Source organism: Trichechus manatus, unplaced genomic scaffold (assembly GCF_000243295.1).
Source record: "Trichechus manatus latirostris isolate Lorelei unplaced genomic scaffold, TriManLat1.0 scaffold00120, whole genome shotgun sequence".
Lineage (NCBI taxonomy): Eukaryota > Metazoa > Chordata > Mammalia > Sirenia > Trichechidae > Trichechus > Trichechus manatus.
Window position 1 is genome coordinate 4,496,459 of NW_004444056.1, and position 12,831 is coordinate 4,509,289.

Genomic DNA, 12,831 nt, shown 5'->3' on the forward strand with positions numbered 1-12,831 from the left:
GCTCTTCAGGTGTTAGATAGAGCCCCATGGCCCTGAAATGGGTGGGAATCTTGAGACCAAAACAGGATTCTACTCACCAAAGTCAAATCGCACACACTTGCTCCCATCTAACTCCTAGCTGGCCAGTCTGAGCCATGAAGCCCTACTTGTCAACTTGGGCATCACCTGTCTCCATCACACACCCTTGCTCTTTGGAATCCAGACTCATCAAGGTATGTGCTCATATCTTTGTGGGAGTCATGGCAGTATGTTCATTAAATAAGCTATGTTTGACTTTTTTTCATCATGAACATAATTTTCAGTCTATTAAAATCAAAAGGAGTTAAAACACCACTCATTTTGTTGTTGTTTCAAGAAGAGAGTCTTGGTAGGAAAATTGGTCATGGGAGATGAAGCATGCTGACCCCAAGTGGTTGCAATAAGCAAAGAAAGGTGACAACTTGAATCCTGCTCTCACAGCAGTAGTGTCTTCAGATGGGAGGGTGTAGGGGAAGGAGAGACAGGTTGAGGAGGAGTGTTCCACAGATAGACTTCGTTCAGAAAATTTCCCTGCTGGCTAACATAGTTTCTTGTCACTGGGGAAAATATTTTGACTCAAGAGGGAAATGTTGTAGAAAAATGCAACAGCAGTCGTATTGTAATGGAAAAGCAGAGAATTGGAAGTCAAGAGGAGATGAGATTCTTCTCCCCTCTTTGCTACAATTATGTGAGAAAAACATTTCATAATGTGGTCCTCGTGAATTCTCTCATGATTTCCGTGTTTTATCTGAACTATAAACCTGATAGGACCCGATGAATATTTCTGTTTTCAGCATCCACAGTGTTTGCCCAACCACTGTGAAAAGAATGCCTCCATGCAGCTTCTGCCTGTCTGGAAACTGCCCACACCTTAATCCTCTGCAACAAGCTTCCTGCTTGCGCCTATCTTTGTATTTTCTCTGGCAGTTACAATGTACACGTCTACTTTTGTCTTAGCTTAGATGATGAAATTAGAGAGATTAAAAAAAAAATCACCTCAATATTTTTTAAAGGTACTTATGGTGATTGATAAAAGGAAAATCTTGGTGACTTTTCTTAGAACTTGGGCTTCAATCATGGAGCAACCGTAAATGATTTTCTATCCAGTCCTTCCTATTCCAGGGATGGTGGAGCAAATCATTGCATCTAGGCAGTGGAGAAAACAGCTTGCTCCTTGATTCTTCTGCTTGTCAGTTAATCTATCAGTTTTTTCCCATGATGCACACCGATGGGTTTATGGCCATTGGATTTGACTGAGTGAGCCCAGGGCCAATGATTTAAACATTGCATTGTGGAGAAACAGTCATGTCCAAATTTTGCAATTTGTTTTTCTACTGCATGAAAATCTTCAAACCTGGAAGGCATGTGATTAAATTAGCCCATATGAATTTTACTAAGTCTGGCCATGAAAGCACGAGGTCAAAATTCCTTTGGAGCTGGCTCTCTGACCATCCCTGTGGAAGAGTCTAAGGCAGGCATTGACCACTGATAAAAATCATCTCTGTTCTTGGGTCACAGGACACAGAAGACAGATGATCTTCCACCCAATCTCAGATCATTGGAGGAAATGAGAAGATGTGATGACTGAGGCTTATTCAGCTACCGTGATTTCTGTCTCAGCCTGTACACTTGGAGACTCCGTGTTTTTGACTCTGTAGGGTCATCCAAGGGAATCATCTAAGGCATTGAAAAATAATACAAATCTTGCAATTTCCAGATAAAGGGTAGCTGATTATTGAAATTTTTCAAAAAGAAAAAATACCCTTAAGACCAATACACTGAAGCAATTCTGGTACTGATTTTTTAAGGACTGACTGAAATTATGAATTTATATTATGAAAAAAAGGAATAATTTTGTTCCCACACTGCCTGCTATGTAGACAGGAAGGAAGTAACACTGGCTGGAGAAAAAGTAAACTCAAGTATATATTGAGGACCTTTATTCCTAGCGGATTTGTAGAGCCAGGGGACAGTGAGAGTGTGAAGTAGTGCATGTAAAAATGCAAATACAATGTAGTGGAAATGCAGAAGCAGGTGATGTGAAAAACCAAGCATTTCTTATTGAAAGGCATTCTGGGAGGTTTGAATGAACAGCCGGCCGGCCTGAGACAAAAATGACCCTTGGGTGATGGATTTCTTGCTTTCTAAGAGCAGCACCGCCTTGTGCCTTGTCTAGTAGCAAAGCTGGGAGGTCGAGTCTGGAATCAGAGGCTTTAAAGAGAGCAAGCTTGAGAGGGCTCACATTTCATCAGAGTTTATTTCTCATTTTGTTAACGGACTCTTCTTAAGCAGCAGTCTTTGGATTTTGGACTAAGTGTGCATTTCTTACAGGGGAATGTATTGCTTAGGTCTTATATGTCAGAAAGTATAGGGAATCCTGGAGTTTTATTTGATTCCATGAATATTTTCTGTTTCTTTTTATTGTGGTGAATATATATGTAACAAAACACTTGTCACTTCAACGTTCTTCACCTGTACAGTTCAGTGACATTGTGTTCATCGTGTTGGGCAGGCATCACCACTGTTTCTAAGCATATTACTTCTTTAAAAATAATATTTTATTTTGTTTTAAGTTCCAGTTCAACAATTTGTATACAAATTGTGCAGTGACTTTGGTTACATTCTTGACAATGCATGAACCTTCTCATTTTTTCTGTTCTCATTGTTCTGTTTCCAGTAATCTTGTTTCCCTGACTCTTACGTTTCCGTCTTTGTTTTAAAGTAATTGTTGACCAATTTGTCTCATACAGGTGATTTTTTAAAGGAGCACAGTACTTATGGGTGATATTCATTATTTTGGGAGGCAATCAGTTATTTAGGTACAAGGTGACCTTAAGGTTTAGTTTCAGTTCAAGCTTTGAAGAGTATTTCAAGGCAGTGCTTCCAGGGAGTCCTTCAGTCTGAACCAGTCCAGTAAGACTGTTTTTTTTTTTTTTAAATGAATTTGACGTTCTGTTCCACATTTTTCTCCCATTCTATCAGAATCCATCTATTGTGGCCCTGATCAAAAGGGATGGTAGTGGTGGCTGGGCACCATCTAGTTATTCTGGTGTTAGGAGAGATAAAGCCGTGGTTTATGTAGACTGTTAGTCTTATAGACAAGTTTCTTCTTTGAGTCTTTGGTTTCCTACATTCTCTTTTGCTGCAGATGAGTTAAGACCAATAATTGCATCTTAGAAGGCCACCAGCAGACTTTTAAAACCCCAGACACTACTCAGCAAACTAGGACATAAAATATAACTTTATGAACTATATTTTGCCAATGGACTGAGATGTTCCACGAGACTCTGGTCCTAATACTTCAAATCCAGAAACCAATACAATGAGGTGTTTGGAATGTTTATGAAATATTCATAACTGTTCCCTCTGTGATTATTATATATATTAACATATGTACATACAGTGTCATACATGTGTATACATATACACCTATAAATAAACATGTATGTGTACTCATATTTACATACTTACAAACATATATGCCTACCTTCATATATATAACCGCATATATATTTTTTGGTTGTTTTTGCTTATGTTTGAAAATTATATATTCCATGCTATTATCAACAAGTTCTTTTTCCTTGTGTACATTTCACTGACATGGTTTGCCTTCATCAAGCTGTGTACACTTCACTTTCTTTTGGTTTTACCTTTTCCATCTCCAAAAATAACAAGTGTTTATGATCTAGAGAGTGAATTCCCCTTCCCCCCTACCCTATCTGTGGTAAACACTAATGAACATTATTTTCTGTATATTTTTATTTGTTCATGTCATTTCATAAAAGTGATAACATACAATATTTGTTTTTTTGTGACTGACTAATTTCGTATGAGGTAATGTCCTCCAGGTTCTTCCGTTTTCCAAGGTGTTTAGGGAACTCATTTTTCTTTATCTCTGAGTAATATTCCATTGTATATATGTACCACGTTTAACTTCTCCATTTATCCATTGATGGGCACTTAGATTGTTTCCATCTTTTTGCTATTGTGAATAGTGCTGTGATGTAAATAGGTGTGCATATGCCTGTTCATGTCGCTTCTATCAGATCCCTTGGTCATATACCTGGAGTGGAATTGCTGGGTCATGTGGCAGCTCTACGTCCAGTTTTTTTGAGGAATCGCCGGACAATTTTACAAAATGGCTGTATCATTTTGCATTTTCACCAGCAATGGATGAGGGTTCCAATTTCTGCACACCCCCTCCAACACGTGTTATTTTCCCTTTTTTAAGTTTTTGATTTTTTTTTTATCTTAGCCATCATAGTGGGAGTGAAATGGTATCTCATTGTGGTTTTGATTTGCATTTCCCTGATGCCTAATGATGTTGAGCATCTTTTCATGTGTCTGTTGTCCACTTGAATATTCTCTTTGGTGAAATGTCTGTTCATGTTCTTTGCCCAGTTTTTGATGTGGTTATTTGTCTTTTGGTTATTAAGTTGTGGAAGTTCGCTACATATTTTAGATATTAGACTCTAATCACTTATATCATTCCCAAAGAATTTTTCCCAATCTGTAGACTCTTTTCCCTATCTCTAATAAGTCTTTGGATAAACATAAGTATTTCACTTTTATGAGGTCCCAGTTATCTATTTTGTTTTCTGATGCTTGTGCATTCATTATTGTGTTTGATAATCTATCACGGAAAACCAGTTAGGTCCAAAAGATTTGCTCCTATATTTTCTTCCGAGAACTGTATGGTTTTAACTTAAATTTAGGTCCTTGATCCATATTGATTTAATTTTTGTGTACGGTGTGAGGTATGGATCTTGTTTCATTTTTCTGCTTGTGGAAAACCAGTTTAGCCAGCACCATTTGTTGAAGAGACTATTCTTTCGCCATTGAGTGAATTTGGCTCCTTGTCGAAAATAAATTGACCACAGAGGTTTGGATTTATTTCCGGATTTTCAGTTCTGTTTCATTGGTCTGTGTGTCTCTCATGAAACCAGTAACAGGCTGTTTTGATTTACTGTAGGTTTGTAATATGTTTTGACGTCTGGAAGTGTGAGGTCTGCTAGTTTGTTCTCCTTTTTCAAAATTGTTTTGGCTATTTGGGGTCTCTTGTCTTCCCATAGAAAAATGAGGATTAATTTTCCGTTTCTGTAAAGAATTCTGTAGGAAATTTGATTAGGATTGCGTTCTATCTGTAGATAACTTTGTGTAGTATTGACATCTTGACTGTATGAAGTCTTCCAATCCATGAGCACAGAGTGTCTTCCGTCTGTTTAGGTCTTCTTTAATATCTTTCAGCAGTGTTTTATAATTTTCATTGTATAAGCCTTTCATATCACTGGGTACATTTATTCCTATGTATTTTATTCTCTGAGTTGCTATTGTAAATGGAGTTATTTTCATTCCATAAATATTTATTTTGGTATAAAAATTCCATAAATTTTTATTTGATTTCATAACTGCTAAGGATGCAGCTTAAGTCATTTCTGCTTGTGAGGACCAAGGACCTTGGTGAAGCCAGGAGCTACTTTCTGGAATCTGCCTCTCAGTTGTCTTGGGCAAGGTAACAGGTAATTTTCAGATGAAACATTGGTGTTTCAACATTTATTATGAAGAGTCTATGGATTAAATAAATGCAGCAAGAAAAACACCATATGACAGTAAATGTAGTGGGAAAAACCTTAGGAATCGCATCAGGAGAAAGTATATCTCACAGCGTTTCCCAGGTCTCCAGTTGTTTGGCCATGCATTTGTGTAATGGAACTTTCAAAGTGAATACGAAAAAGAAACAGTATTTTTTGAAAGTCCATCCAGAAGAAGAGATGAATGTGGTCCAAAGTGTATCTAAATGTGGAAGAGGACACTTCGAAATTCAAGGACACTGTATTTTCAGTGGAGCCCTGGTTGCAAAAGTGGTTAAGGGCACTGCTGCTAATCAAAGGTGGCAGTTTGAATCCACCATCCCCTTCTTGGAAACCACGTGGGTCAGTTCTACTCAGTCCTATAAGGGTCACTCTGAGCTGGAATTGACTCCATGGCAAAGGGTATGCTTTAGACAAGGAGCCCTGATGAGGCAAGGTTAAGTGCTGGGCTGCTAACCAAATACCCAACGACTAAGGCTCTGGCTCCAGAGGTGAAAGAGCAGGGAATCTGCTCCCATAAAGATTACAGCCTAGGAAACCCTATTGGGCAGCTCTACTCTGTCATATAAGGTCTATGAGGGGGGATTGACTGCGTGGCACAAAACAACGACAACAATTTTTTATAAATCATGAGTGGTGGCTTCAGACACGCACCTTTGGCAGAAGGGTTGATATGGCAGTTCTGGGCAAAGAGGCCTTGCCTGCTTTCCAAGAAGCCTCAGAATGTACCCCAGATGCTCTGTTTTCTGGTCCTGTAGTGCTCTCCATAAACCCACTGCTCTCCAGTTGATTCCGACTCACTGCGACCCTATAGGACAGAGTAGAACTGCCCGATAGAGTTTCCAGGGAACGCCGGGTGGATTAAAAGTACAGACCTTTTCGTTAGCAGCCAGTAGCTCTTAACCATTGCACCACCAGCCCTCAGGGGACCCCATGCCTGCCCTTCTTTAGGAGCTCACCAATGTGCATACCCTCCTGGGAAAGGGCTCTGGGGCCGCGAACTGCCGCCTACTAATGGCTTCAGGCATCAGTTGCAGAAGGTCATATTCAGGGAGTCACCAGGGCAGGGGCAGAAAAAGCAGGGTCCCTAAGGGCAGGTCTCCTGGCTGGGCTGGGCCATGCGAGGATGAGGCCTCAGAACCTGCACCCAGGAGTGCACCGCTATTTTGGTTTCTCAAAGGTCAATCCTATGACAAATGAAGGTAATGGATACTCAAACTCATCGTTAGTAATTTTGCTACTATGGTTTACTCACCTCTAAGCTCTTGGCTTATTTGCACGCGTGGCATTTGTATTGGGAGATCCCCTTTCGTGGTGTATAATTCAGTGCCCTTACGTTTCTAGCTTGTCCTGTGCTGGCAGTGTTTATACCATGGGAAATGGCAACCACTGCATCTCAGGGCTGCACTGATTGTTTTCCTAATTGGTGGACTTAAAACGAGTGAAGAAATTTCAATTATGCTAGTTTAAACTGACAAGTGTGTGAAGTTATTATCCGTTACATTCTGAATAATACCTAATTTTGACAAACAGTTCTTCAGGATTTGATAACCATTCTCCCATTTAGCGCGGAAAGAGCTCGTGTCAAGGAAAATTCAGTGAAGTTCCAACCTACGACCTGACTTCTCTTAGGTCTTACTTGTTAACATAAAGAAACTTATCAATCAACATTCATGTTCAGATGGCACTCCTTTGTTCAGGAAGTGAGTAACTTTGGTGAATTGACTAAAAATCAAGCATTTAGTTGTACTATCGTGTCATAGAATTGTGATTGAGTTGCAAGCGTAGTTGGTTAAGGATGCAGAAGGTTTGCTAGGATCAACAAAATCATCTTGATAATGATCGGGCTATACAAAATTTTCAGTAAAGAGTACTGCATATTTTATTGAGATCAGTAAATTGTGTGCCACTCCTCCATTTGTATCTGGAACGTTTATATGTTTGTATAATTTTGCAGAAACCGGTGTGGATGTGTAATCCTCTGGCAGCACACAACTGCTTGTGCATTTGAGGCTGTAAGGTGCTGTATTTGTGTTTCTATCCTGGTGGAGTTTAGGGAGTGACTGTGGGTGCATCTGGAATGTGAGGTAGGTGTGTATGTTAATAGGCTGACAGGGGTCAGTGTGTGCACTTGAGATGAGAAAGTTTTGTGTTTGGTTTTTGAGGGTGCAGTACTTGTGGGGTGGTGTGTATATCGGGAATTAGGACAGAGATGTAGTTGCAAGCCTCATAGGGATTGTGGGAATTAAGAGGTGTGGGTGCTTTTGTGCCCGTAATTTAGGGCTCTGCTGGAAATGTGTTTATATGAATTCACGGTTTGGGGGTTGTGTATGTCTTGAATGGGTTCTTGGGAAGTTGATATTTGTATTGAAATGTGTGGCTTGGTGATGTCTCCATGAATATTTGGGGTTCAATATGAGTGTGTTTTTGTGGCAGTGTGCAGGGCATGAGATATTGGCGTGTACACTCAAGGACTTGGAGGTGAGCTCTTTATAGTTTGTGGCTTGGGGGAATACTTTGGGTGTGGCTCTTCTGCCATGAATTTGGGTCTTTGTGTGTACCTAATGGTAGGTTTCGAATGGGTTTCTCTGCTTTACATTTGGGCATATGGTGGAGTGTGCCTGTGTGTATTAGTTTGGATGTAGGGCCTGTCCTTTTTGTCTTTTGGGGAATGAGGGAGGATCACTGGTGTGTACCAGGACATAGTATATGGTTGTGTTGTTCTGGTTGCCTTTCTGGAGTTGCAAATGCATTCTTCCACGTTTGATCTGGGATTTGTATGATTCTGTGTTATGGAAAATTGGAAATTGATTTCTGTTTGAGAATTACGGATTCTTGGATTACGTATTGGCAGGCATTGTGAGGTTCTATTAGTATTGGAAGATATAGGGTGGTATTTTGCATACTTTTGTATCCTGGATAATTTAGGTTATATTTGGGGTATGAGGACAGATGTATGTGTAATAAGTTTGTGTTTCATGAAGGGGCATGGCAGTTTGGATGAATATTTTCTAGATTTGTGTAATATTTTTCAGTAGGGAGTATGGTATATTCTGGGAAATGAAGACGTGTGTACCTGATGCAAAGATGGGGTTGTGTTTGCACAGAGAGTGGGAGAATTGTATTTATCTGTACTAGAGGCATGTTGATATGGTCATGTGTGAGATTTTGAGAATGTGACATTTTGGAACGTGGGTTCTGGGACCTGGAAAGGGATTTCAGTGTATTTCTATAGGATGTGCAAGAGATATTTCATTGTGAGTGGGGAGTATATACTGGTATGTGTAAGTCATGAGTGGGTGGGTGAATTATTCTTCGTGTATTCTACATGCATTTCTATGGAGAATGTTAGGGTGTTTCTCCATGTGTTTGGCCATGTTTGGAGGTGGGGAAGTGAGGCTGTATTTTAGAGATGTGTGATAATCTGTAGTGTTTTGGGTGATGTATACTTTGAGGAATTGAGGACATTTGTGTGTGTGTGTGTCTTCTGTCTGGTATGTGTGAGCACCTGGGCATGTAGTGGTGTGGGTTGTGGGTGTATATTAGCTAGACTGCTAGGATTGTTGGTGCTTTGGAGTTTAATCTACATCTCTGAAGTGTCGGGTGTATACCCATGGTAGGGTTTTGGGTGAGTGTATGGGGGGTTTGTGTCTGTAAGAAGGCAGTCAGTGTTCCTCTTTGTGCCTATTCTGGTCTAATTCTTGCAGAATTTTGTGGTATAGCTTGCATGTGCGTTTTCAGTGTTCGTGTGGTCTATTTATATGTATTTATAATACATGTTACATGTGGTTGTGTGTGTATTTAGTTCCATTGGTTTTCCGGGGTGTTTATTCTGGAGGATATGGAAGGTTCAGTATGTCTATCTGGAAACTGAGAGGGTTTATATAAATTGTGCCTGCATTTGGTAGTTGTGTATTGTACGGGTTTTAGAGATGTGGGATTTCGTGTGGGTCTGTATTAGGGTGGCCTATGAGGTTAGATTTTGAACTTGGTGGTGTTAGAGAGCTCCATTGTGTGTAGGGTGTTCAGTGAATATATATGGGTACTATTGGTTGTACATGTGCATGTTCAGGCATGTGTTGAGAGTATACATAGAGATATAGGAATGGCTGTGAATATTCACGGTCCATAGGGTTTTTTTCGTAAAAGTATAGGCAGGAAGAGGTGGTGTGTTTGTGTATTCAGGATGTGGGTAGTAGTTGTATGTGTGTGTTCAGGAGGTTGAGGAGTTGTGTGTTCTAGAAATATATAGTGATATTTGGTTTACATATTGGGGGTGAGAGTTAAGGGTTCTTCTCGTGGTGCTGGTGGAATGTGTGTTCATACTCATTGGAAAGTGGATCAGTTATGCTGGAATTGGCTCCTGTTTACTTGGGATTGTCGATGGTGCGTTACTCTGCTCAACAGTGCGTCAGTGACATCAGGCTGGTACCTTGGAACTGGCCATGGCAGGGTTACTTATATCAGGTAAATTGTCAGTCTTTACAAATCAAGGCTTGCAGTGCTCCTAACGGAGAGTGAATTGATAAATATTTACCAACACAACACTGGTCACTGTATGTGTGTGTGTGTGTGTGTGTGTGTGTGTGTGTGTGTGTGTGTCTGTCTGTCTGTGTGTCTGTGTGTCATTAGAATGTGCTAAGCAAGAACATTTAGGCATCATTGGGGTCCTCTATTGGAGATTGTGAGTACAGCATTTGGGGGTCTTGGACCCTTCTATGTGTCCATGGAAAAGAGGTGTGGCAATATTGCATCCTTTCATCTGACTTTTTCAGTCTCTGTGCTTAACGAAAAATCTGAGAAGCCAGAATATATGAAGAAGAATGGGGCATCAGGCTTGGAGAAATGTAACTGTCAACATGGGATATGCTGATGACACAACCTTGCATGCTTAAAATGAAGAAAACTTGAAGAACTACCTGATGAAGGTAAAGACCACAGCTTTTAGTATGGATTACACCTGAATGTAAAGAAAACGAACATCCTCACATTGGACCACCAAAGTAGGTAGAGACAAATTTGAAGTTGGCAAGGATTTCATGCCCCATGGAAGCAGCAGTCAGGGCATCAAAGGATGTTTTGAGTTGGGCATATATGCTGCAAAAGACCTCCTTAAAGTTGTAAAAATGAAAGATGTCACTTTGACCAGAAAGGTGCACCTGACTAAGCCTGGCTTGGCAGTCCCACCAAAAGGCTGCCCCTCAGAGCTGGGGAGCCTTCCTAGAGTCACAGAGCACCAGTAGCCAGGAGGTAGGGAAAACACCATGTTACCACCTGGGCCTGGGAAGAGAGGGCCCCAAGAACCCTGAGTTGACGGGACCTCAGTTAGCTAAAACAAAGCCAGATATAGACTTGCACAGCCAGAATCCCTCCAGCCTCGGCTGTGGGTAGGGTGAACCTTCTGATGTGTCCCTGTGCTGAAAGACATGAGATGTGTGTGACAGTCTCAGTCACACCTGAGCAGCTATGTGGGGCTGGGTCTACCTCTGGTGGCTTATGGGAGCTGACAGGTAAGGGAGATAATTCGTTGAACAATCTGGAGGAAGATGACAGATCCCCTCTTATAGTAAGGCTTCCCAGCCACACCCCTTGTCTCTTCTGTCACAGGAGGTCTTAGGACCCCAAAGAGAGAATGGATTGGGTCTCCTCTGGTGTGTCTTATCTCTTGGTTCTGATCCCCACCTTCCTAGGCAGGCTTGTTGCCAGTTCTGTGGGAGTGGAAGAAGCAAGGCAGTGTTTGAGTCAGATAAGTGACAGGGGAGGGCATGAGGAAGCCCTGCCTTTGAATGAGGGTGGGAAGGGTGGATGTAGAGAGCACGGGGAAGCCCACCTTTGAATAGGCATGATTCTTAGTTTTCTGAATCCTTTCTTTTCTGAAGCCTCACGATGCTGCAAGTACTGGGAGTCTCATCTCAGCCTCCAGTTTTTCTGCTAGGGTGACCTGACCTTCTTTATTGTCCCCCATGGCATATGCAGCTTCAAACACAGCAGAGGGTGTCAAGTGACCGTGGTGGACCCCAGTTGACTGCACACATGCGTCCTACCTCGCTTGGACCCACCCAAGGACTTCTGCGCCTTATGGTGGGTCTCCTTCCTTATGGTGGATTCTACTGCCCAAAAATGTACTCACACTTCTTTCTGGAATGATCCAGTAACTGCTTGTCTGTAGTACAAATGAATTCCTTGTAGCCTGGCCAACCTGTTTCATGTGGTATTCCCAACATGGTGACCGTACTTTGTAGTAATTATGTACTCTTTGTAGGCAGAATGGTCATTTGCTTGCTTTTATATTGTAAAATATCACATATTTTAAATACAATATTTAATCAATAATACATGTTAGAATTTTGTAGTTTTCTTTTCATCTGGTTTTGTATATTTTTTTTTTTGTTGCTGTTGCTTTGATTTTAGCAATCACTCCCCTTGCTTTCTGCCTCCATCCCTCCTAGTCATTAATCTACTCTATATCTTCGCATATTGTAGATTTGCATATAGATGGATTCATGAAATTATTGTTTTTGGGATTTCAGTTATTTCACTCAGAAGAATGTTTTCAAGGTTCATCCATTTATTGCAACGAAGAAAACTTCGTTGCTCTTTATGGCTGCATACTATTTTATGTATCTATATGTCACGTTTTGCATATCCAGTCATCTTTTGATGGACACTGGGGTTAGTTCCACCTTTTTGATTCAGTGAATACTGCAGCAGTAAACATCAGTGTCCAAGTATCTGTTTTCTTACTTTCAATTCTTTTGTGTATATGCTTAGGAGTGGAATTACAGGATCATATGGTAATTCTATGTTAAATTATTTGAGACGCCACCAAAGTGTATTCTACAGTGGCTGCAGCACTTCATATTCCCAGTAGCAATGGACAAGTCTCCCAGTTTCTCCCCATCCTCGCCAAACCTTTTTTGTTTGCTTTATTTTTGTTTTGTTTTTTTCTGGCAATACCATCGGTGTGGTGTAGAGTAATACCTCATTGTGAGTTTGATTTCCATCATTTCCGTAATGACTGATGATGCTGAGCATCTTTTCATGTGCTTACTGGCCATTTGTATATTTTGTCTGGAATAATGTCTATTTATGTCTTTGGCCCATTTTTTAAGTTGGGTTGTTTGTGTTTTTGTGTTTAGTCGTAGGCACTCTTTATATTCCTGGATATGAAACCCTTAAGCAGTATAGAAATTCCAAGTATGTTCTCACAATCAGTAGTTGT